Source organism: Vulpes lagopus, chromosome 14 (genome assembly GCF_018345385.1).
Source record: "Vulpes lagopus strain Blue_001 chromosome 14, ASM1834538v1, whole genome shotgun sequence".
In the NCBI taxonomy this organism is placed as follows: domain Eukaryota; kingdom Metazoa; phylum Chordata; class Mammalia; order Carnivora; family Canidae; genus Vulpes; species Vulpes lagopus.
Genome location: NC_054837.1, coordinates 31,343,419 through 31,366,263, shown reverse-complemented (window position 1 = coordinate 31,366,263; position 22,845 = coordinate 31,343,419). Strand labels below are relative to the sequence as shown.

Below are 22,845 nucleotides of genomic sequence, written 5' to 3'. Positions count from 1 at the left end.
GGCATGCTGGATATTCTGATTTTCTTCTTCAGCTAGAAATCTGGATTTTATGAGCAGTGTCCTAATTTTTAAAAAACACTGCGTGTGCCAGAAAGAGCTTCCCTGTTGGCTGCAGCTGGCTGTCATCATTTTGTGGTCTCTGTTTTTAATGATGACTTTCATCTCAAAGTATTTTGCCCTTCATGATCTGGGGGCAGGGTATCCCATGGAATGTAACAGAAAGTCCCAGGGCTTGGGAAGTCACATTTAACGCCTCTGGAGATCCCATTTCTAAAAGTTGGGGCCCAAGGCCATAGTAGTCCCTGCTAGAGCCCTCCAGTGGAGTTTGAGAGTCTGAGGGCCGTAAATCCTTGGGGTTAGTGACATAAGCTTGGGTACTACATTCCCTGTGTTCTAACCCTTGCCACTTCTAGCTTCCCGACCTGGGCAAGTCGTTTCACCCCTGTTCCTGGGCTTCCCCATCTGTAGAATGGGTCGGCTGTGCTCCTTAGTATTGCCCTAACGCATAAAGGAGCACATGGAAGCCTGTTTCCCCAGTGCCTGGTGTGTTGGGAGTGTGTGTGTTCCCCTGGGCTGGTATTATCTGTCCTTCCTGGTTTGGGTCCTGAGATCCAGCTGGCAGTGGCCAGGAGCATTCCCCGACACCTCCTCCTTCCTCTGCTGCTGGGGCGTGGGCTCCCGGGGCCCCAGAACAGGCAGCCATCCGCCAGTTGCTGTGTGCCCTTTGCTGCGGGATGGCATTGCACTTGGACATGAGTGAGCAGTTAGCCCTGCCCACTGCAGCTCACAGCTGCTCTGGGTGGGGGTGGCCCCTTTGTAAAACAAAAACAGCACACAGGAAAAGAGCCCTACGGGACACGGCTTCTGTAGGTGGATGAAATGGTGGAGAAGGAAGGGTGCATCTTGGTCTGGCAAAGTCTCCTCCGTTCTGGGGCCAAGGCTGTGGCCCGTTTTGGCCTCCCTGTCAAGGAGGTCCATTTTGTGCAAGCCTTTTGGCGAGTGGCTCATGGACACCTCTCTCAGGGAAGGGGGTCTGGGTTCCTCACTGTCTGCTTTTAGCTGGCTTCGGCCTCCAGAGGGCCGGCTGTGGAGTCCCTGGGGGGGATTCCTTGAGAGGCCCATGGGCCTGTCCCTGCACCTTCCGGCCTGGTTCCCTGGACTCAGTGCAGAAAGGAGAGGGCAGGCCCAGCACGTTGCTGAGCAAAGCATCTGATGCTGCCGAATCGAGTCTTGATCACGTAGTGGGTTGAGTTGTGTCTGCTTGGGTCCTGTAAATGTGACCTTGTTTGGACAGAGGGTCTTTGCAGATGCGATCAAGTCGAGCGTCTTGAGATGAGATCATCCTAGATTACGATGGGCCCAAAGTCTGACGACAGAAGTCCTTAAAAGAGAAGATACACAGAGAAGGCCCTTTGAAGATGGGAGCAGAGACAAGGAGCAGAGGACCGCCCGGGGCCACCATGAGCTGGATGAGGTGAGGCAGGATCCTCCCCAGAGCCTGGATTTTGGGCTCCTGGCCTCCAGAGCTGTGAGAGAATAAATAGCTCTTGCTTTGAGCTACCCCCCCACCCCCAGGTTTGTTGCAGTTTGTTTCAGCCGCCCTCGGACACCGATGCAGTTTTGTGAATTTTAAAGACCTGTGTGTGGCCTCCTAGGCCTTGTACATCTGCACCCTGGGACCCTCACTGGCCATCCCAGCCACGGTGTCCTCCTGGCCCCAGGGCCTTTGCTGTAGCTGTTTCCTCTGCCTGGCACCCTGTTTGCTGAGAAGTTTCCGCATCTGTCTGTCTTCTCCAGCCAGGCTGCTGCTGAATGGCCACCACTTCAGAAACCATTTGTTACGTGAATTACATCACATCTTCATCTGCTGTTGACTCCTGACCTCTTCCCGTGTTGGCGTCACGAGGGCAGGGGTCTTTGTCTTCAACTCCTCTGTCTGCCCAGTCACCTCGGTGGACAGTAGGGCCTCTGTATGTGTTTGTTGGGTGGCAGACTGGGGTCAGAGGCTCTTAGCTTATTGAACAGAGGTAAAACTCACATCATGTAAAATTAACCATTTTAAAGCAAACAATTCATTGGTTTTTTTTTTTATTCCCAATAAAAAGTGATGTTGAACACAACCAACACCTTCCTCTAGTTCTAACATATTTTCATCACCTTCTAGAGGAGACCCAGAAGCCATTTTCAGCCATTCCTGCATTTCTCCTACCCGCAGCCCCTGGAGACCACCTGCTTTCTCGTGTCTGTGGACCTGCCTGTTCTGGAAATTTTATATCAGTGGCATCACACAATATGTGACCTTTTGTGTATGACCTCATGCACGGAGTGTCATGTTTTTGAGACTCCCCCACGTTGTGGCAGGTGTCACTGCTTCCTTCCTTTTTATGGCTGCGTCCTCCTGTCCCATTGTGCGGGCTCTGAGTGCTGGGTTGCGGGATAGGAGAAGGAATGTGGGAACAGGCTCACGTCTCTAGCTCTTGCCCTTTTCTTTCTTTCTTTCTTCTTTCTTTCTTTCTTTTCTTTCTTTCTTTCTTTCTTTCTTTCTTTCTTTCTTTCTTTCTTTCTTTCTTTCAATATTTATTTATTAGAGAGACACAGAGAGAGAGAGAGAGAGAGCACAAGCAGGGGGAGCAGCAGACAGAGGGAGAAGCAGGCTCCCCGCTGAGCAAGGAGCCTGATGTGGGGCTCCATCCCAGGACTCTGAGATCATGACCTGAGCTGAAGGCAGATGCCCAATCGGCCGAGCCCCCCAGGCACCCCTTTCTCTTGCTCTTTCTTTCTCTTCCCTCAGCTCCAACTCTGCTTCTGTGGGGAGGGAGGGAGTGTATGGGGGGGTCCCTTCCACTGGGGCCAGATCCTGTGGTTCCCTGAGCCCCGCAGCAGGTATGGTTTCTGTTGACCCTGAGAGAGGCAGCAGGCAGCATGCCCCCATTTCACAGCCAAGCAGAGCGATGCCTGCAGAGAGTCCTTCCTGCCTCCTCTCGGGGACCCCTTTGCCTCTCCACCTATGCCTCCATGGCTTCCACCAAAGCATGTCTTGTTAAATTCTTCACTGATCTTTCCCGGTGTGCAAAGCTTTGTCCCGCAGACAGGTTCCTGGGGATAGTCTCTGTCAGAGGCTTGGGAGAATGAGGTGTTCCTTTGCCAGGCAGTGGACCTCTTGCTAACTTACTCTGAACATAAGCTCAGGTTCTTTTGTCTAGAGGGACCTGCATGTCACCGTTTCTGGTTGGTGATGATTTGCCATGTTCATGAAGTCACTCAACAAATTGTCCATGGCCCAGCATCTCGGGCACAAGACAGAGAAGTGACCGTGGAATGACACGGCCCAGCGTTGAACCTGCCACAAGCATAAATAGCTCTGGTGGGGGTGTGGATGCGTTCCTCCTGGTTCCCGGGCCAGCTTCTGTGAAGGTTTGGGTCCAAGCCTGTGTCCAAAACAAACAGAAAAGAACAAAAGGAACCCGTGAGTCCTGCTGCTGCTGCTGCTTCAGGCTCCGCTTCCTGGCCGTGTTTTGGTGGGGTGGTTTCACCCGTTCCTGGGTTTTGTGATCTGACGGTTACAATGAGAACCAACAGGCAGGAGACAGCCGCCAGATCTGGGGAGTAAAAATGTGGCTTTGTATTGCCTATCTCTCTCTGTGGCTCAGCTTCCCCATCTTCGAGGCTGTGGAGGAGTGAGGTCCCCATCGTGGCTTTCAGGGCAGGTCCTAGCAGCCCTCCCCTAACACTCTAAGGGAGTTGCCTTGGGAAAGGCGGGAGGGTGAGTTGACAAAAGTCAACACCATATGGCCCCTGTAGGGCCTCTTTACTGGTCTCCTGGCAGCCACGCTGACCCCCTCGCTAGGCCAGTGGCCATAGGCCTTCGTCTCATGTAAATCTGATCTGCCCCAGACCCTCTGTAGCTCCTTATGGACTGTACCACGTGACAGGATGAGTGCGGGCCAGGCTTGCCCTTTTCAAACCCAAGCCCAGCCACTTTCCAGCTGTATGACCTTGGGCAGCCTGCTTAAGCTCTTTGGGCCTGTTCCCTTCTCTGTGTTTTGGGGTTCAGAAGCGCACTGGCCTTTTGTCAGGCTGTGGCAAGGACAGATGAGCTCACAGGTGAAAGTGCCCTATGCAGTGCTGGGCACCTTGTACGCTGCCTCCAGGGTCATCGTCATGATTGCCCTTGGGAGCCTTTCCAGTCTGCGGAGCTAAGTGACCTGCCCAGTGTCTTGTTGACCTACTTCCCCCTCTGCTCCTGTTATCCCCTGACCTCATCTTCTCTCTCTGCCTCACTGTATCTACTCCAGCCTCCTCTCTGCTTCTGCAACACGCTGGACTTGGTCCCGCCTCCAGACCTTGGCTGTGCTTCCTGCCTACAGCGTCCTGCCCCACATCCCCGGGGGACCCCCTTCCCTCCCCTAGTCATCCCTGGGGATGCCATCTTGGGCAAATGTCCTGGGGCCTCGAGTTCTGGTTGCTAGGGGCGGGGGCGCGAATCCGGAGACCCCCCAGGGGATCCAGCCGCTCCCCTTGGTGGCCACCGCAGGGAGTACTGTGGGAAGCAGAGCCCAGGCTGCCCCTGCTACAGATGGGAAGTTGACACCCAGAGGAGCTCAGACTTGTTTCTGAGTCATTCAGCCGGTTGCGGCCAAGGTTCAGACCCCTGGCTGACCACCAGAGCATCCATTTTGGCCCGTGTGCGTGCGTGTGTGTGTGTGTGTGTGGGGGGGGTTGGCTTTGTTCACCCTCTGGGCCTGTCACCGAGATGACCCTCGTTCAGAATACCAATGCGAGGGGGTCATGTTTGCTTTTCCTGCGATTACAAGTAGGGCAGAAATATTTTTGAGGCAGAGCCTGCTCCTCCGCCATGTCACTCTGGAGGCCTGGAGGCCTGGAGGCCAAGGAGGGACCCGGCCGCGGCTCTGGTTCCTGGCCAGGCCCTGCGGGGGGAGGCGGGCAGGTCCGGCTCCCGGGAGGACGGTCCGGCCGGGAGGAAGCCCGTTGAAGTAGGAGAATTGGGGCCGGGAGCTCGCTTTCGCCTTCGCCCGCGAGGAGGGAATAGTGAAGAGGTTTTTCTACCAAGCTATAAAAAGGCCTCCCAGCGTTTCAGCTCCTGAGTGTCGGCTGGAAGCCCGCCAGGGTTACCATGGCGATGAGGAATTATTACTTACTGCCAAGGCTGGGAGAAAAAGCGAGTACTTTTGGCTTCCGAACAAGAGGAGTGGACTTATGTAATTCTCTGTGTTTATAGGCCCGGAGTGGCAGGAGGCGAGGAGGGACCGCGGAGGCCCGACACCAAGCTCTGGCCCCGCTGGGGTCAGCGGCGGGGCTCGTGCCTGGTGGGCCTGGGGCTGCGGGCTGGGCGGGGGGCAGCGGGCCGGGGGAGGGGGCGCGGGGCCGGGCCTGGCCGCGGGGCCTCCTCGGCCGGGGCGCCCGTAGTCTCGCGGGAAGGCGAGCGGCCGCTTTCCGCGTCGGCCCGCAGGAAGGATGGCTGTGATGTTGGACACCGGCTGTCTTCTGGAAGCCAACAGAGCAGTCTGTGCGTGTGGACTCCACTGACCCACTTGCTGGCACATTTTACTTCTTTTTCTTTTTCTTTCTTTCTTTCTTTTTTTTTTTTTTTTTGTGGGAGAGTTACTTCAAGTTGTGTTGGGAGCTGACGTGAGTGGAAGCTGGTCATGTGCTCTGGTAAGAGAAGTTTCTGGGCTTGGTGGTGGGCAGGGAGTCGCAGAGTGTCCAGGTCGTGGCCCAGGAGGGGTGGGCAAAGACCGGGAGGCACCGGGACGTCTGTCCGGCGGCCGCCGGGCTCACCCTGGCCACGGTGGCCTCAGGTGGCCGGCCCTGTGTCGGGCGGGTGGCGATGGCGGGGTGGCGCTGGGGGACGCAGGGCCGGCGGTCGCAGTGGACCGAGTGGCTGGGGTCCGGAGCAGGGCGCCCTGCAGGAAGGGCTTGTGGCCGCCGTCTGGCCGCCGGGGTGGATGTGCGGGGTGCGGACTGAGCTGCCCGGAACCGGGGTGCACACTTCCTTGCAGGAGAGCGGGCAGGGCCGAGGGATTGGGGTGCCCCTGGCGCTGTGGCTGCGGGGTGGGGGTGGGCTGGGGGGCCTCGGGATCTGGGTGATGGGCTCCCTGGCTGCAGGGGGCAGGAGAGGGGAGCCAGGTGCAGGCAGCGCTGCGGCTGCCCCGGCGCCCGCTCCCACCGCGGTGGCGCTTGGCCGGGTGCCCATGTCTGGTTTGAAATCAGCGCCACCAGCCCAGGCTTGCCCAGGGACCTGGCAGCGAGGAGCCGGCATAAACACTGGAAAGTTGGAAGGGCTTCCTGAGCTCACAAGGAGCCTTCAGTTGCAGGCACAGGGGATGAGGGAGGGATTTGTCCTGAGGTCTGGGTGCGCCAGGACCGTTGGGAGGTAGCGGGACGTCTCGTGGGGGCCTGGAGCCCAGGCCAGGGAGGGCTGGCTTCCCAAGGTGGCATCTCTCATTTGCCATGGACCTGAGTTTGAATCCTGTTTCCATCCCTTTTTTACACTGGGTGGTCTTGCTTCACCTGTGTGAGCCTGTTCCTTTGTCTGTAAAATGGGGCAGTAGTGGGGGGGGGATCACTCAGGCTTTGGGATGAGGTGAGAGAGAGCTGCAGCCTCCTGGTTCCCTCTGGAGCCAGATTACTGGGGTTCACATCCCAGTGAAACACTTCATGGCTGTGTCTGGCCTTGGACAGATTATTTCACGTCTCCGAGCCTCAGTTTTCTGGCAAATGGGCCCTCCATTTGTCTCCACCCCAGAAGTGGTTGTGTGGCGCAAGGTGGCCCCGCGCTGCCCCTCGTGTAAGGTGTGAGGTCACAGAACTCCACTTTCTTGTCCATACAGCGGGAGTGGCTTGCAGGTGCACGGTGGTGGTGGGGAGCCAAGACTTGCCTGAGCAGGGCCCCTGTGGGCTGGTGTGGGGAGGCTCCTTTAGTGTAGACCATAAGCTTGGATTTAAGTTAGCTATACCTTGGGCTTCACCGATATTTCCTTTCTTCTCTGTCGAGAACCCTGTAGATTTGGAAACCACGGTGTAGATCACGGGAGGCGGAGAGGGTCCTTCCTCAAGCCCCAGGCTCTGTTTGCATTTGGGCCTGGGCTGGGCGCCCTGGAGCTGTCCCAGTGTGTGCTTGTTTTGCTCCATCCCCCACCAAGCAGGGGCCAGGCACCCCTACTGCCTGGCGTGGCATGGGGGTTGGGCAGGCTGGCTCTCCCGCCGAGGGTGGCAGTCATCCTGTGTTTGTAAGTGACACCGGATGCTGGGCCGGTGGCTGGCTCAGGGCTTCTCCTCCTGGGCCAGCAGGAGCCCGCAGGGAGTTCCCCAGGTGTCCAGGCAGTCCACACCAGCTGCCTGCTGTCCGGTTGTCCTCCAGCCTCTCCTGGGGACCTTGGGAAAGCCTCTGTCGCAGGGGGCCCCATGAGTGTCACCTTGCTTGACCTATTTGGGTCAGCCGCAGAGCTGGGTTGTGGGTGTCCCAGCCCTGCCCTGAGGGTTTCAGTGACTTGACGCCCCTCCTATCTGCTCTGAGGTGCAGGTGCATAGCGCTCAACACACACTCATATACACACAAATGAGTGCATGTAAAACCAGCGAGGTCTGAATTAGGTCAATTGTGTCAATGTCAATCTTCTGGTCCTGACATGGGCTTCTCTAGGGACGTTCCCATTGGGGGAGGATGGCTGAGGATACGCAGGGTCAAGCTTTCTTTTTTCTTATGGCTGTCTATGAATCTATAGTGATCTAGGGAGACAAAGAGTAGAGGCTCAAGGCCAGGCTGTCCTGGGTTCGAATTCAGATCTTCCTGTTGGTAGCTGTGTGCATTAGAGCAAGTGGCTTGGCCCCTCCAGGCCTCAGTCCTCATTTGTTTTTTTTTGTTTTATTTTTATTTTTATTTTTATTTTTATTTATATTTATTTATTTATTTATTATTATTATTTTTTTTCTCAGTCCTCATTTGTAAACTGGAGATAACATTTGGTATGTTGTGGGGCGTGAGGGAAGGTGAAATGAGGTGACATGCAAGGTGTTAAGAAAGGCACTGGTGTGTGCCCAGTGCTGCGCGGGGGGTGCTCTTTGAGTATCATCCCTGATGCGATTACTGTGTTTCTCCCCTCGCTGACTCATTCCACACCTGAGTTGGCTGAGACATGGGAGGGTGCTATATGATCTCTGCTTCTCAGACGAGGACACTGAGGCTTGGGTCAGGTGACCCACCCAAGAGCACAGAGTTTGTAAGGGCTGGGGCTAGACTTGACCTTAGCCAGAGCCTGTGAGCCCTGGTTCCTCTTCTCCTGTCGTTACCTGTAGGCTGGGCTTGGAGGCTGGGATGGGCGGTGTTGGCTAGGCTCATGAACTGTGAAAACCAGAGAGCCCTGACCTCTGGACCTCTCATTCTTCTGACTTCCTGGGCCCTCCCAGAGTCTGCCCCCTCTCAGCCACCTCTGAGGCCTGTGGGGTCACTCCTGTAATAGCCACACTTGCTTCCTCTTTCCTCCTTGCTCTCTGTCCTCTGGGCTGCATTTTTTCCTTTCTTGCTGTTTCCTGTGGCAAGGTACTGGTTTCTCTTGGACCCCTTCGCACCTCCACGGTGGATGTAACTAGCTCACCCTAGAGTGAGCTGGGTTATCCCTAGCTGGTGCTTAAGCATGAGAAATGCGTTTCTGTTCAGCCGAAGCTAATCTGAGGCTAGACACATCTCTGGAGACTCCTGAGAGAGGGCTTACAGATTTTTGTTTCCCTTACAACTGACTAGTAACTGGGCTTGGGCCTTCAAGTGTCCCCAGAGGTCCAGGCAGGGCTTGCTTTATTCCTAAGGATTTGGGAGGGTTCTAGATCATCCCAGGCTGGGGACAGGGTACTGGCAGGCCCTGCTGGGGCTGAGTCGGGAAGGGTGTCCACAATCATGTCCAATAATGGAGGCTGTGTCTGAGGCTCGGGGAGCACCACTCATAGCTCAGGGTCTCAGGTTCTGGGCTTTTCTGGGCAGAGCCTGGAGGGCAGGGAGTGGGCTGAGTTGGGGATATTCCAGCCTCATGAACATCTTGACTGTTTCTTGGAAACTCCGATCATCGTCCTGCCATTGAACCTTTGTACTTGTTGTATGTTCTTCCTGCAACACTCTTGCCTCAGGCCTCTGCTCAAATGTGGCCTTCTGAGCAGGGCCCTGACCTCCCCAAAGTTACTCCTGCCCCCTTGTACCATTGTCACTTGGGATTTATCATGTGTCTATCGCCATGTCCCCCTAACCCCTTCACCCAGGATTTTGTTCCTCTTGGTCACTGCAGTATCTCTAGTGCTGGGCATGTCATAGGTGCTCTGCAAATGATTGTGCCTGACTCAGCGTCCCCCACGGGCTGTGGATCTGGGCCTGTCCCCTTGCAGTGAATGAGGCCTTTCTGGGGATGGATGTGCTTCAGCTGTGCCTCTAGGCAAGTCACACCCATGAAGGCTCTGGCTAGGGAGACTCAGGTCCATATCATCCCAGAAGTTCTGCATCTGAGGGCTGAGAATGCATTTTGGGGACTCAGGGTATATTAGAGTCCTTTGAAAAGCAGTTCTTGAGTTTGTGCTCAAGAGTGCCCTGTAGCAAATACACCTCCAGAAGGTGTGCATCTCCTAGATAAAGTCAGAGAGGTGGAGGTTGTGAGCAAGGCAAGAGGGGGGCCTGGTGACATGGGGCATAAGCTTCGTGTATTGAGGGCTGATGAAGCAGGGCAACCATTGCGCACATGTTAATTTATGGAGTTCTTCTAACAAGCTCTGAGTCACAGAGAGGTGAGCATCTCGCCCAAAGACACACAGCTGCAGGCACCCAGTATTAGTAGGTATACGGCATTTTGTAAGCAGCCAGGCGAAAAAGGGCCCCTTTTCCACTCTGAGCGAGCCCTACTTATCCAATCTGAGGCCCAGAGATGCCCAAACTCTTCTGGAAGGCCTGGAGTTGATTTCTCAGCCTGGCTCAGAAGCTAGAAGGCTGGAGGAGCTGCCCCCCCACTAGTTGCCCATTTGCATAACAATGAGCCTTTTGTCCCTGGGTCCAGCCTCCTTCCCAGGCTAATAACATAATTCCCGGCCTGTGATGTCATAATGGGCCCTTTCTGCTGGGGTTGGAGGCTGGGCGGGCAGCTGTGTAGGCTGGGCCCCAGTGGGTAATAAATAGAGAGGTGCTGATTATCGGGGGCCGGACGTGCTGTCCTTGCAGGACGTTGTTTCATCCTCCAGGAGTGGGATCTGCTTCTCTTTGACACAGGAGCAAACAGATTCAGAGTTTGTTCAGCTCCCTGGCTGAACCACTTTGCGCCTCTTCTTGGCCTGTGAAGTGAGGGTGAGTCATCCCTGGTTGGCCCTCTCTTGGAGGCGTGGGTGTGAGAGTCCCTCGCTTCCTGTAAACGTGAGGGAGGCCCCTGTGCCCAGCAGCTCCTGTGGTAGGACTGCTCAGAGCAAGTGGGCTCAGACTCTGGGCCTGTGGCTTCTCTCTGTGTCTCAGTTTCCTTGTTTACATAGCGGGGGCTCCTGCCCAGGGTTTGGTGGTGGGCCTCGGCAGGAAGCAAGCTCCCTGTCAGGGGGTGGCATCAGGAAAGGCTGCTGTGTCACGGAGTGAACAGCAGCCCCCCGAAAAGATAAACACAGGCATTAATACCCGTCTCCTCTCCCGTGTGACCTGCTTTGGGAAGAGGGTCTTTGCAGACGTTTCTTGAGATGAGGTCATTTGGATTCCCCGAGGGAGCCTTGTATTCAGTGACCAGTGTCCTGATGAGGGACGGAAGAGAAGGCACACAGAGGATGCTGTGTGAAGACGGGCAGAGACCAGGGTGACGTGGCCAGAAGCTGGAGAAGGCAAGAGGGATCCTGCCCCAGAGCCTTCGGAGGGATTGTGGCCTGCCCACACCTTGATGTTGGACATTGGGCCTCCAGACCTGGGAGAGAATAAATTTCTGTTGTTTTATAGCCACCCGGATTCTGGTCATTTGTTACATGCGTAGCCCTGACCAGCTAACACAGCCAGGGATGCCAGTGCTTCAGAGGTGGGAGGGAGCGCTTCCCGGGGAAGGGGCGTGGGGGGTACTCTTCCCCATCCCAAGCTGAGGGCCCAGGACCTAGTGAGGTAGCTGGGATAGCTGAGAACACTGCTTTGTGCCCAGTGGTGTGGGCAGCCCTGTCAGAGGGGTCCAGAACCCAAATCCACAAATCCCCGACCCTGCCTACTGCCTGCTGCTAGCTCTCCCTCCTTGGGCATCCCTGCTAAGGAGGATATAACCTGGAGGCAAGAGGCTCCCCAGATTCCATGCTGAGCCTTCCCTAAGCCCTGAACACTCATTTCCCACATGCCTGGCCACTCATCTATCACCTGGGTTGCAGCCATCCTCTGCCCTGCACCTCCCTGCCCCCTCACCTGCCTCCTTTGCTAGGAGTCCTTCACAAGCGGAGACATTGAAGCCCAGAGGAGGCAGGCTACAGCCCTCGGTGGTGGTGATGGCCTTCAGAGTCTTAGCCATGGCTAGTGGGTGGGCTGGCATTGCAGCTTCCAGGAGGAAGGGGTCAGAGCCCTGACCACATTGAAAGCTGTAAGAGAGCAGGCAGTGTAGACATGGGTAAATTCTTGGGACACGCTGGCCTAGTATAGGTGACACCCCAAAATCTGACTTTAAGTAGACCCCTTCTCAGCCTCAGTTTCTATGTTCAGAGAGTGGCCTTCAAGCTTTGGCTTAGAGTCTACAATAATGCTCTCCGTGTTCGTGGACTCAACAAGCATTTATGGAGGGCCTGCTGTGTGCCTTGAGCTGGAACTCAGTGACAGACAGAACAGGTATGGCTCCTGCCTTCATGGACCTTACCTGTGGGGTTATGGGGAGATGGGAAATAAGGCAGCAGGGGCTTTGGGAATGAGGATTCCAGATCCTGATGAGGGAGGTAACAGAGCAGGGGGTTGGGGGAGGACTGAAGATGCCGCCTTCTCCTTCTGGGACGAGGGGTGGGGATTTGCAACGAGCTCTGGGGGGCTAGCCAGATGGACATGGAGATGGCTGTGGCCCATCAGCAGTGACTTGTGGTTGCCTCCAGCTGGCAGCCTCCAGTGACTTGGCCTGGACCGATGAGCAGTGATGTTGGCTATAAGACCAATGAGACCCTGACACCAGCCTGGTGGGAGAGGCAGGGGTTTTCTCCAGCTTGAGCAGGGAGGCTGGGGTACGCTGGCAATGGACTCCCAGGACACAGTGGATAAGAGGTGGATGCTGGAGAGGGCTAGCCTGGGTTTGCATCCAGGCTCTGTCACTTGCCTACTATGTGACCTCCAGCAAGTTACTTAACCTCTCTGTGCCTCAACTGTGTTTCCCATGGGTATTGTAATGATTAAATGAACTGGTGACAGTGAGCACCATGTTAGCAATTAACTGTGCTGATGAGTGCAAGGTGCTCACTTTGAGTTGGTTACCAGGACTGCTCCGGACCTGGAATCTGGAAGTAGAATTTGTTAATCTTCCTGTGGTCCTGTCCTGCCTGTGGAACATTGAAAAGCTTTCTTTGGCCCCAGAACCTCAGTCCCCTATCTGTGAAAGGGTAGTGTAACTAACTTGTGGCTACATGGAGGTTGGGAGGAAAAGAGGACCCTCTGGGGTCAGCGGTTGGGGGATCAGGATCTTTACCTGCTGCTGGTTTGACTCCTGATCACCACCCTCCAGGCCGAGAGCAACTGCTCTTCTACAGCTCAGGCAGCGGGCTCCAGCAGGGATGTGGCCCAAGGTGTGTCTGTGGATGCATCCTGCACGACCTGGCTTCTGGACTGTGGTCCTGTCTGAAGGGAGAGATGGGGAGGGGGAGGGAGAGAGAGAGACAGGGTGTAGCACTCGCCAGCTTGGGATTTTCCTCCAGAAATCCCTCCAGAAACAGAGGCCAGAGCCTCCACTTAACTGCCTGGGGCTTGGTGGGTGGGGGTGTGCTTTCTGCTGAGGGGCAACCCAGATCTGAGTTAGCTAGGAGGGGCAGTCTTTATCTGCAAAGTTGCTGCCTGCTGGGTCCCACCCTGGGCGACTGACGGCTCAGGACTGGTCCAGGAGATGCTTCCTATGCCAGGCTCCTGCCCAGCCCCTTCCTCCCAGACTGAGTCTGTCCTAGGCTCCCGTCTCACTTCTCTTGCCTCCTCCTTGGCTGGCCTGGGAGAGCTCCCTCCCCACGCAGGCTGGGGGGACTAGAGGGAGGGTAGAAATATGGTTCCAGGGAGATTCACGGGTTAGAATCTGGGTTTTCAGGGGTTGCTATTAGGTGTTTTGGTTACAGTTGGGAGACTCCTTGCTCCTCCCACATTTAGCACAAAAGGCTCAGCATAAGCTTTAGGCACAGTTGGATCTAGGGGTTCAGGTGATTGAGGTGCTCCCCATGTCCAGTCCCTGGTAGCCTAAAACAAATCATCACAACCTTGCAGCCCAGCGGAAGGGAATCTTGTTATTCCCGATACTACAACAAAAGTCAAGTCGGAGTGAGCTTTATGGGCTCAGGCTAAGAGTTAAAAGCATTTCCCTAAAGCAGTGACGGTGGCCCTGGTAGTGGTAGTGCTGGGGCTGCTGCTGAGAGTATGCTGCTTGCCTGGACCTGGGAAGCCGGGCGGGTGTGTGTGTGTGTGTGTGTGTGTGTGTGTGTGTGTGTGAGCTTCCTTCCGAGTCCAGGTTGGAGGGTACAGGGCGGTTGTAACCCAAGAGACATGAGGGTGCAGTTTGCAAGGAGTGGGTGGGCAGGCAGACAACAGCTACTGGCCACAGCCAGCTCACTGCATGTGTTGGAGATGAGCCAGCTTGGGGTCCCTGTCCAGTCCCCCCTTCACAGCCCGTGTGTGTCCTTTAGAGTGAGGGTGTTACTGAATGTGCACTGGCTTCAGCCCCTCCCACTCCCTGTTTTAATTAGGGGCTTCTCAGGTCCCCCTACAAGCCATTGGGAGAACATTCCTGCCTGTCACTCTCCTTGGCTTCCCCCGCCCGCCCAGCTCCCCTGGGCTTCGCTGGGCTCTCTCTTGTGGCTTTCAACTGACCACATGTCAGAAGCCACAGGTCACCTCCTGGCAGCCCACGGGCTGTATTTGGATGTCAGACTGATTTATTGGGTTGGGTTTATAGTCCATGTTTTTGAAATAAAAATTGTAAATTGAGGGGTGTCTCAAAATCAGACTTTCTTTGCCTGAAACACTTGGAAGCTGTGATCCCTTGGGCCATAGTCTTGAGCGTCTATGATGTGCCCCCCAGCTGGGGCTGAGCAGCAGCCACCCCCTTCCTGTGTCCTTTCACACATGACAGCCACCACCTGCCTCCCTGCTTGGCATGACTCCAGTCTGGCCCTGTGTGTTCTCATCAGGGTATGGTATTCTCAGCCTGCCCTCCTTCCTCTTTTCCCCTCCTTGTTTCTGGCTTGGGACCCTCTCCCCTGGAGCCTTGTTAGTCTCGCTCCTTCCACAAACTGATAATCAGATCCCAGGGGAATGCTCGCCAGTCCTGGGCACTGAAGCCTTTGTTCGCATCTGGAACTCCTGGCTGCAGGGGCTGGGGCCCTTTGGATTCTCTATCATTGCTCCATCATCAGAGACTAACTGATGAACGAAAGAAAGCCCTCAGGGATGCCGAGGGGCTCCTGTGATCCACGTTGGAGCGTTGCAAAGAGCTGATCGAAATGGACCGTTCCCCCTTGGCCTGGCACCTAGGGGGCAGGAGAGGCCTCCCGGCCAGGCGTGTGGGAGATGGAATCTGGAGGCCAGGGATGGGGTGGGGTACAGAGAGGGGGCCTGTTGTTGAGTGGGTGGGCTCCTAGCCCTGCAGGCTGTTGCTGGCCAAGCTATTCTTAGCAGCGGGAACATTTGTCCTCCTTCACATGTGGTGGAGGATGTCCCCCAGAGATCTGCCCTGAAATACTCAGGACGACCCCATAAATTCCTCAGAAGGCTGTCCTTGAGGGACCAGTGTGTTTGGAGGAGGGGCTGGAGGAGGCGTTTCCGGCAGCTGCACAGCTGTAGACACATTTGCCAGATGTTGATGCAGGGAAGTTGGTGGGAACCCAGAGTCAAGCTGCCCCTGCTCCCTGGCAGTGGCCCCCTGCACCCTCAGGGTCTTGGTGAACGATGGGTGGAGCTGACAGCCTGGCAGCTCCTCCCTGCATCCTGGCCTTTCAGTCATCTCCCAGACTGCCCAGGTTGGGAGCAAGGTCTTGACTCTGGTCCCTCTCAGTGCCTGGCAAGGAGGGGCTGCTGCATGCCAAGACTCCTGGCAGGGCCTCTGGCAATGCCATCTCTCTTATGGGGCTGTCTTGGGCAGTTGGAGCCACCACAGAGTAATACCAGCCCAGCTAGATGACTTGACTAGCAATCAGAGAGGTCACCCTGGAGGAGGTATGTGGTTTGTTTTGTTTTTCTTATTTTTAAAAAACTTTAAATTGTGGTAAAATAACAATTTTACCATCTCAACCATTTTTAAGTGTATAGTTCAGTAGCATTAAGTACATTCACATGGTTGTGCAATCATCCACCACCTTCATCTCCAGAACTTTCCCATCCTGCAAAACAGAAACTGTTCCTGTTAAATGCTAACTCCCATACTCCTTCTTCCAGGTCCTGGCAACCACCCTTCTACTTTGTGTCTTTATGAATCTAACTATTCTAGGCACCTCCTATGAGTGAAATCATAGTGTGTCCTTTTGTGTCTGGCTTATTTCACTCAGCAGAATGTCTAGAGCTGTGCGCTGTGGCCCATTTACTCCTGGGTTCCCATCCAGGAAGTGAAGTGGTCAGACCCAGGACCCCAAGCCCCACATCCTCAACCATCCCCAGGGCCTGGATTAGTAGCGCTGTCCCAGGCTCTGAGTGGGTGAGCATCCACTGTGAGCGGGCACCGTGCTGAGCCCCAACACACCCTGCCACGACTGGCCCCTACCGTCCACCCTGCAGTGGGCCTTGATCTACTGTGAGGCCCCTGGGGTGGAGGGTCCAGCGCTTTGGTTTGCCCAGGCACACAGCTGGTGCCAGTGTCCCCCTGCCACTGCCTGGATACCAGCATCTTCTCTGGTTCCCCCCTTCCCTCTGCAGAAAAAATCACTGTTGGGAAGGCCAGATGGAAGAGCAGGGCCTAATGGAAAACACATCTCTCCCGGGACGCCCAGAACCTAATGAGGAAGAGCCAGGAAAAATCCGGCGTCATGTTTGTGAAACACCCAGGAGGGAGGGATAGCGCGGCACGGCTCTCGTGTGGAACCCTGTGACCTCGTGTGCGGGGACGGCTTGTCCTGATTGTGGCTTCCCTCTCCTCTCTTCCTTTTAAAATTAAAAGAGGGAAAAGGGGGTCCAGGAGGAAGTGATTTTGAGCATATCTGGCTGGGGCTGGGCGACCTGGACACAAATGTACCAATTAAATTAGAGACAGAAACGGGCCTCCTCGGTGGCCCCAAGCAGTGCCACGCTGCTTCTGCTTACTGTGGACAGTGTGCAGGGCTGGACCTGGCTGCCTCTGGCTGTGTGACCTCAGGCAAGTGAGCTCACCTCTCTGAGCCTCAGCTTCTCCGTCTGTTGAACGGGGTGGTCCAGTTTGGCGAGGGAAATTGGAGCCTTCCCCTGTGTGGGTGCCTGATACACGTCACCTGTGAAGCAGGTGGAGCTGCCTATTCCAAGGCAGGTAGGAGGGACCTGGGAGGGCTGCACCAAGCAGACTTGGGGGTGGCAGAGGTTCTTGTGCTGGCTGGGGATCCTTTATAGGGGAGGTGAGAGGTGGGGTGGGTGCTGGGGGTGTGTTTAGATCCAGGCCTCTGTCTTTCCTGGAAGGCTGGTGTAGGCTGTGGCCAGTCCAGGGCTCTGTTCTTGCACCTGGACCTGGAGCTTTGGTCCTCACGGCTCTGGGTGTGGTTCCCCTGGAATGTCTGAAGTGGGCTTGGCCCAGGTCGCTCTGCTCACCTCCCTGGGTGCCCGGACCTTGTGGGCTATGGGATCCAGCCTTGGAGGGCGGAGTCGGGCCATGGGGCACCAGCCTGCCGAGTGCCTGCCTCTTTTTGGGCCTCAGTTTCCCCACCTGCAGAAGGAGAGTGTTAAGTGAGGGCAGCCCCTTCCTCACTCGTCCAGACCCTGTGAGGCGAGGCTCACCCCTCCCTCGGGGAGCTCTCTGCCTTCCTCTGTGTTCAGGTGTGGGTCTCCCCAGTCCTGCATAGCCTCCATGCTCTGGGAACTTGCTCTGCTATTTATTTGGTCAGGCCCAGCCTTGGTTTGCTCATCTGCAAAGTGGGGAGGGTGATAGCATCTGCCAAAAGATTAATATTGCCACCATTATTATCATTAACTTGCCTCCCCCACGCCCACCCCCAACTCCCCGTGTTTTGAGTGGTGGAGGGTACTTGAGCCCTCGCCCTTATTTGGGGAACTCTTCTGTGGGTGTTGAGCTTCCTGTGGTTCTTTTCTCAACCTTTCTACCTGTCTCTCCTTGTTCTGATTCTGGAGTTTGAGACTGGATGTGGTTTTCCCCAGGGTCCTTTTTGCCCAGCAGTCTGGGGCTTGGGGGGCAGTTGTGCAGGTTTGGGGGTTCATGGGGGTGATGGTGCTCATGTGTGTCCCCAGCCTTGGCTGGCAGGGAGCCTGATATAGGAGTATTGGTGGAATAAGGCCATGCTTGGGTCTGTGGGTTGCTTTAAAAGGAGACCCAAAAAACCATGGATAGTGGGACAGTTAAATTGATGTCCATCCACTGATTTGTCTGTCCATCTATTCATCCATCCATCCATCCATCTCCCTCCTCCTTCCTTCCTTCCTTCCTTCCTTCCTTCCTTCCTTCCTTCCTTCCTTCCCTCGTCTCTCCTTCATCTATCCGTCTATCCACCCACCCCACCTTCCCCCTCCATCCATCCTCTGTTGAGTACCTGGGGTGAGGAGGTGCTTCTTCTGTCGGGACAGGCTTGTCATTGGATGTGAGTTCTGGTTGGCAGCAGTTTTTGTCCAACTGGTCCACTGCCATGACTGCAGCACTCAGCATAGTGCCTGCACATCAGAGATGCTCAAATAAGTTCCTGATTGACCAGAATGGGACAGAGACCCACTTGGGGTGGGTTTGTCTTCACTGGCCTCAGTTTGGGGATGGGCAGGCAGGACTCCTGTGAGTGGCACTCTGGGTTCTGAGTACAGTGACCACAGGCCCCTCAGGGCTGCTGCTCTTTGGACAGAGGTGTGAGCAAGTCTTGGTTGGGTTCCTGGCTCATTTTTGGGGAGCCCAGAGAGCTCTCTGCTGGGTCAGCGCCGTTCCTGCTGGGCCTGCCTATATGAATGGGTTGGCAGGGGCTTGTTTTCTATGGGATCCTGAATGGTGGCTTTAACAGTGTTAAGATTCTGGGTGGGTTGATCCTTTTACCCACATACGATTCACAGAGGCCTGGACCCATTACTCCCTGATGGGAGACACAGCTGAAATTCCTTTAACCCAGGGGCACCTACCCTTTCAGGGTAGGCTTGATGGGGAGACCTTGAGCATCACCGCTGCCCAGAGGGGTGGCCCTTCCCTTTCTCCCTTTTTTTTGGAGTGAAAGCCTGTGTGACATGACCTCACAGCACCCTGCCTTGTTCCTCCCTGCTGTTCTTTCTCCCCCTCAGGGCCTCTGAGCTGTCTGTTCCCTCTGCCTGGAACAGCTTCCCCAGACATCTGCATGCTTCCCTTCTCCCTTTTCTCTCCCTTTCCACCTTTTTGCCCAAAGATACTTTCTGGTGAAGCTGTCCTGACCACACACACCCCCATCCCCTGTCTGCCCTCCTCATGCCTCTTGCTTCTGTTTTTCTCCACACCACAAACACCTTCCAGCATTCCTGTTGTGACTGCTGTCTTGCCTGCTTGAATGGCAGCTCAGCAAAGGCAGTGTTTGGGATCTTTTACTTGCTACTGCATTTCAGTACCTGCCCCCAAAGTTTCCTGGTTGGTTCCTGGTGGTTGATGGTGGTGAGCTGCTGGGGCTGGGGGCGGGGACTCTGCCTGCAGCCCCTGTCTTCAGAGGGCCGTGCAGGCTCCTCTGAGCTCACTGGGGCCACCTCCCGTGGGGCTTTCTGTGTTGTGGACCCAGCTGAGAGCCAGCTCCCAGGGCGTCCGTTCTGTGCCAGGAGGCCCTGCTGAAGGTGGCAGGAGATACTTGGCCAGCTCCCTGTTTTTACAGCACACCAGAAACCAGAACCTCAAGGTGTAAACAGCTTCGTTCTAGCTGATGTTTCTGCCACATCTTAACCTCACATCCCGGAACAGCTTCCATGCTCACGTTCCCTGTGTTGGCTGGCTTTGGCTCTCTGTTCTCCTGGGGGGCCAGGCTGTTTGGTAGATGTTTGTTGGATGCCTACTGTGTGCCAGGCACTGTGCCAGGCTTGGAATTACAGCAGTGAACGAAACATATTTATTGAGCATCTACCATATTGGGTTAAATGGGGTCCCCCCCGCCTTAATTCATGTCCACCCAGAATCTGGGAATGTGATCTTGTTTGGAGAGAGGGTCTTTGCAGATGAAGGTATCCTTGATGAGGGTGGGCCTGGAACCCAATGACTGGGGTCCTACTTAGAGGAGAGGATGCACAGACAGCAGGGGCCAGGCCAGGTATGATCAGCAGAGACTGAAGTGAGGCGGCCATAGGCCAAGGGCTGCCTGGGGCCAATAGCAGCTGGAGAAGGCTGGAAGGATCCTGAAGCTTCTAGGTGGGGGAGCGTGGCCCTGCCCACATCTTGACTTGGGACTCCTGGCCTCCAGAACAGTGAGAGAGAAGGCATTTGGTTTGTTTTCAGCCATCTAGCACATGGTCGTTTGTTTTTCGAGGTTCCAGAGCACCAGCATACCTACTACGTGCCAGATCCTCGCAGGGATTCAGCAGCAACTTGTCTAGTCGCTTCCTGATGGTCACACACTCTTCTAGATGCTTGCTGAAGGGCAGAGGTGAGGTGGGGTTCCCGGTGCATCAGTGTCCCTGCAGCCTGGACAGGAGGCCGTGGGGGCATGGCTACAGGAAACCCTGTCCCTGTGTGGGCCCCATGGCTCCTGCCGGCACCCTGGACGGTTCTGGTGAGCGTGCGTGTGTGCATGTGTGTGTGTACATGTGATTCTGCTGGGCTGACAGCTGTGTTACTTCTGAGGCTCCCACACCCTCTGGAGTTCTGATGTTGGCACCCAGTCGTCACAGGAAAGTTAGGCACGTGTGGCACAGACAGCTGGCCTTTTATCTTCTCCGGGCCCTGGCCTCAGGTCTGAAGGCTCCCAGGCACATTTCTGCGCTCTTAGCACCTTAGTGGGAATCCCCCCTTTTGTTCCCCCACTCTCAGACACACCCCAGCCCTGGCCTGCTGTAATTCCGCCCTCCCCGGAGCCGATGCAGGCTGCACACGACATGGAAAATCTGTGGAATGTGCCTCGGTGAGGCCTCAGCGTCCTGCCTGGGGCCTGAGAGGAATGTGGGGGCAGGAGGCTCTGGCCTTACCTGGTGTTACTGGTGCTTGCCTGGACAGGTCCACTTGGTGAGCACCTGCTGTGTGCCAGGCCCACTGAGTGGCTGCAGGGATGAAGCAGGGAGCAAGGTGGACAGAACCCGCAGCACTGAACTTCCTCTTGCAGATCTGGAAGCCTTACCAAGCCACACAGTGGATGTGACAAGGAATGTGAGGTTAGGATTGTGGGGTGCTGCCACATTGGACCTGCAGCCTGTGGGCTCTCTCTTGTGGGTTGCTGAGTGGCCCCTGCTGGGTGCTGCCTCTGGGGCAGGTATGGTAGAGGGCCATGCTGGAGCCTCTGCGGTGTTGGTGGGGGGACCCCTGCTGTGGGCCATTCACTGGGACTGGGAGCCCCATTCTGGACTGTGTACGGGATCCCCTGCCGTGGGCAGCCCTGGAGGTCTTGGCCCTCCCCTGGCTGGCTCGGTGGCCCTGGTGTCGTGGTTTGTGGGTTGGATGTGTAAGGCCTGGTTGGGCCTCTGGTGTCCCTGTCTGGGGCCCTGGGGCTCGGAACCATCCCAGCCCCTGGCTCAGCAAGTTCTTGCTTGACTGCTGTCTTTTCTCCTGACTTTGCTGAGTTGGCCTCATTGAGCGCCTGCTGTTTACTGGGCATGATGGCAGAGCTTCCCAAGGCTGCTGTCCTCCCAGCAGGCCAGTGGAGCAGGAGCTCTTGATACAAAGCTGAGGAAGCAGACTCACAGGTGGGAAGCACCCTGCCTGGGAAGGGGACAAAGGACCCCTGTCCCTGGGAGGCCAAGTGGTGAGCTCTGTCCCAACTTTCCTGCCGTGTGCTGCTGCTTCTCTGTTACTGCTGTTCCAGTCCTGCCAGCATCGCTTCTTGCTTGGATGTCTGCAGGAGCACCTGGGCCTCCTGATTCTCTGCAGTGCCTGCTTGGAAAACACACTGACCCTTTATTTCCCAGCCACTGGCTCCTCAGGGCCCTTAGAACAGAATCCATCCTTGCCTTGGCCCGTGAACCTGAGTGACTGCCTGCCCTCCCTGCTTTGTGCTCAAAGAGTTTCTCAAGCACGTGGCACCCAGTCTCACCTCTGGGCTCCTGGTCAGACGGTGGCGCCATCTGACTCCCCCTGACTGTCTCGTGCCCATTCTCTCCTTGATGCCCCCTTGCCCTCCCCAAGGCTGGGGTAGACTGAGCTTCCTTCTCTGAGCTCACAGTCTGATGCTTGTCTGCCCCCTGCCACACCCCACCGGGGCACTGAGCCCTCTGTGGCTGGGCCCTGCCTCATTCACTAGCTTGGGGCTCAGCTTGCAGTGGGGACCTCAAAGATTCTGTAAATAAGCAGATGCCCACCGCCCTCTCCTGACCCTAAAGCCACCAACACTCGCAGTGGTACCGGAGCTGCTGTGTCGCATACCTGCTTCGGTCTCGGTTCTTCTTCTTCCAGCCCAGCCCAGATCCAGGCATCCTCTCCTCCCCCTGTCTTTGATGAAGGAGTGTCCCATTTCTTCCCGTCACTCACATTCAAACCTTGATGAGGTCAATACTTAATTTGTTTTTCCATTCACAATATTATGCAAATACTACCTCACTACGTTGGGGAGCCCACTGCTTGGCCACCCCTGTCCTGGCAGCCACCAGTCTGTTTTCTGTCTCCATAGGTTTGCCTATTCTGGATACTTCCTGCACATGAACTCATGCCCCACCTAGCCTTTTGTGAGCTACTTCTTTGTCTTAGAGTGATGTTTTCAAGGTTCATCCGTGGCATGGCCTGTGTTAATGTTCATTTCCTTTTGTGACCAAATCATGTTCCACTGTCTGGACGGACCACAGTTTGTTTATCCATTCATCTGTTGATGGACTTTTGGGCTGTTTCCACCTTTTGGCTGCTGTGAATAATGTGGCTATGGACGTTCATATACATGTATTTGTTTGAGTCCCAGTTGTCTGTTCTTTTGGGTATGTGCCCAGAAGTGGAATTGTTGGGTCATTTGGTAATTCTATGTTTAACTTTTGGAGGAACCGCCAAAATGGTTTCCTAAAAAAAAAAAAAAAAATTTTTTTTTTTTTGAGCTGGCAATAAATGTGACTGAGGTTGGGAGGGATGGAAATCGGATTTATTAAATCAGCTCGTGGTGAATGAGGAAGGCACTCAGAATCTCCTAGTTTTGGGGACAACATGTGTGTGAGAACATGGGGCCAGGGAGCTGCTGGGGTGACCTGTTGATGGATGAAGCACTGCAAGCTTGGTGGTGGACACACAGTGAGTCTAGAGGGAGTGGGAAGGTAGCCAGACCCTGGCTTGGAGTGAGAAGGGTAGGGATACCAGCGAGGATTCTCCAGAGCTGCTTTGGAAAGGTTTCACCTTTCTGGCTTCTGGAGCCCACAGGCACTGTATGCGTGAGCATCTGTCTAGTAGAGGC

At 55.5% G+C, this 22,845-nt stretch overlaps 1 protein-coding gene across 21 annotated transcripts in view; it reads left to right on the top strand.

Annotated features, from left to right (window-relative positions):
- NCOR2 (nuclear receptor corepressor 2) overlaps nt 1-22,845 on the top strand; it is a 210,850-nt gene that overhangs the window by 39,565 nt on the left and 148,440 nt on the right. For 6 of the 21 annotated variants that reach the window (XM_041729407.1, XM_041729404.1, XM_041729402.1 and 3 more), the window contains exon 1: nt 4,991-5,676. The exons of 1 other annotated variant lie outside the window; for it this stretch is intronic. The gene's annotated coding sequence lies outside the window, so the exon portion shown is untranslated. Of the gene's footprint in view, nt 1-1,294; nt 1,475-4,990; nt 5,677-22,845 lie in introns of those variants that run through there. 14 more of the 21 variants (XM_041729401.1, XM_041729408.1, XM_041729415.1 and 11 more) reach the window with 7 other exon arrangements.